This window comes from Calliopsis andreniformis, unplaced genomic scaffold, assembly GCF_051401765.1.
Source record: "Calliopsis andreniformis isolate RMS-2024a unplaced genomic scaffold, iyCalAndr_principal scaffold0419, whole genome shotgun sequence".
NCBI lineage: Eukaryota > Metazoa > Arthropoda > Insecta > Hymenoptera > Andrenidae > Calliopsis > Calliopsis andreniformis.
This window is the reverse complement of record NW_027480828.1, coordinates 117,828-120,000: the sequence shown is the minus strand read 5'-3', so window position 1 is coordinate 120,000 and position 2,173 is coordinate 117,828. Positions and strand designations below refer to the sequence as shown.

General features: G+C 53.6%; 1 non-coding gene across 1 annotated transcript; it reads left to right on the top strand.

The window, feature by feature from the left end:
* The first annotated feature begins 1,799 nt into the window (after positions 1-1,799).
* LOC143187951 (5.8S ribosomal RNA) lies at positions 1,800-1,954 on the top strand. The gene has a single exon (XR_013003392.1). It is a non-coding gene; the product is annotated as a 5.8S ribosomal RNA (ribosomal RNA).
* The last annotated feature ends 219 nt before the right edge of the window (positions 1,955-2,173 follow it).

Below are 2,173 nucleotides of genomic sequence, written 5' to 3'. Positions count from 1 at the left end.
CGTTCGGAGTACCTGGTTACTGAAAGCGTGTGTCTCTCCCGTCCGTCGCGCCCCGCCTGGCGTGTTAAGAATGAAAAAAGAGAATATGTCGAACGGCCATACGGCTTACGTGAAGGAGGTCTTTTACATACGGAGTACGCAGTTACTCAGTTCGATGCTCCCGTCCGTACGCTGTGTCGGCAAACATATAAGCGCACACGAGCCCGCCAGCTCGAAAGCGATAGTCACGGACGTGTAAGAATAATGAATCGTGCAGCGCTCGCGTGAGGTGTGCCAGTTGATTCCATCGCCAACTCGATATCGGGGTATTTCATGCATCTCGTATGAAACACATTGTCCCGTCGTTGCGTGATGATTCGCTGCAACACCCGCCGCTGCCACGGTCATCTTCGCTCTGTACATTCGCTTCTGGCTGCTTGCGTGAGGCTCCTTGTAAGAAAGGGGGAACGCGCAAAGGGAAAGGAAAGGAAGCCCGCCAGTTCGAGAAGAACGTTTCTTTTTTTTTCCGTCGTGAGTACGCTGCCGATAGTTACAACGCTAGCGTGAGGTGTCGATCACCGATGTCATCGGGCAACATGATCGGGGTCTTGCATGCAATTTCGCATGGAGGACATTGTCCCGTCGTTGCGCGATGCTTCGTCGCACCCGCCGTTGTACGTACGCGCGGCATCTTCGATGGAGCGAAACTGTTCCTTCTCGACTGCCTGCGTGAGGCTTTGTCCCAGCGTTTACAAAGAGCCCGCCAGTTTGGGATGTATCGTTCCCTCCTCGGCGCGTAAGCATTGCGTCGATATATATAGCGCTTGCGTGAGGTGCATCTCCGATAGCCCCGTCGCCACAGCATGATATCGGGGTCTTTCATATCTTATGGAAGACATGGTCCCGTCGCTGCGCGATGTTTCGGTCACACACCCGCCGCTAATATATACGGTGCATACTCGCGCGGCAGAGAGAGGAGAGAGAGCGTGCTTGCCAGCTGCTTGCGCGAGGCTGCGCCCGTTTCTCCTATTTTCGGTGGGAATAATGAAAAGCGAGCGAAGAAGAGGTTAAGGAGAATAACCGATATGAGCGCACGAGTGCGAAAGCAAACGTTTTCCCATTCGCATCCCGCTCCCGGTGTTTCTTCGTCTCTTTACCTCGTTGTTCTCTCCGAACCGTCCAGCGGATGTGGACCCTCTCTTGAGAAAGAGAGGGCCCGGGTAACCTAGGACGCGACACGTATCCCGCGTCGATGTGCGGCCGTAGGGTACGTATTCCTGCCGTGTGAACAACAACTGTGGACCGGCTGTTAACAGCTTCGACTTTCGTGAGTCTGACTCCCAAGAATAATGGAATTTGTGTGTGAATTTAAGGGGATGAGAAAGACCGATCGAAGCCGGCTGCGAAGTCCGTTCTAATCGGCTATCCAAATCAGGAGGGGAATACGTACGTGCAGGGCGCTGCGACAATAAAATGGGGGGTGTCGTTTCAGAGGAGAACACCGTGGATGTACGTGGTTCACTTGATCGGGGTATCCCCGTCGGCTCCATCGTACTCTCCAGGTTGATCCTAGGTTTTTAAATGTACTCTACGCCTGGCCGTTACGGGAACCGTTCGCAATTGCGTGGCGGTCTCCGTGCGGAACCGCATCCCAGAGACCCCTGTGTCGTCACTTTCGTTCGTTCGGACGAAGTGTCGCGACGCCCGAACCTCCATCGACCGTGTGCTAGTTGGAGGCGCGGGTCTCGGATTCTTCCGAACCCGAGAACTATATACGAGTATGATATATATATATACATGAACACAGAATATTAAAATACAACCCTGAACGGTGGATCACTTGGCTCGTGGGTCGATGAAGAACGCAGCTAATTGCGCGTCAACGTGTGAACTGCAGGACACATGAACATCGACATTTCGAACGCACATTGCGGTCCACGGATACAATTCCTGGACCACGCCTGGCTGAGGGTCGTTCACGTAACCTTAAGACTGCTTACGTTGGCATCTCGGTGTCACGTACGAGCGATTGTTGGACCGTTCGTCGGCGTTTGCCGCGGTCGCACGAAAACAAGCGAGAATACGCTCTAGACGTCATGGAGGGAAGAAGGTTGTGTGTACGCGGCAGATGACTGGAGACATCGTCGTCATCGTCGTTGCTTTGTCGTTCCGGACTTGCGTGAGTGCTAATTTT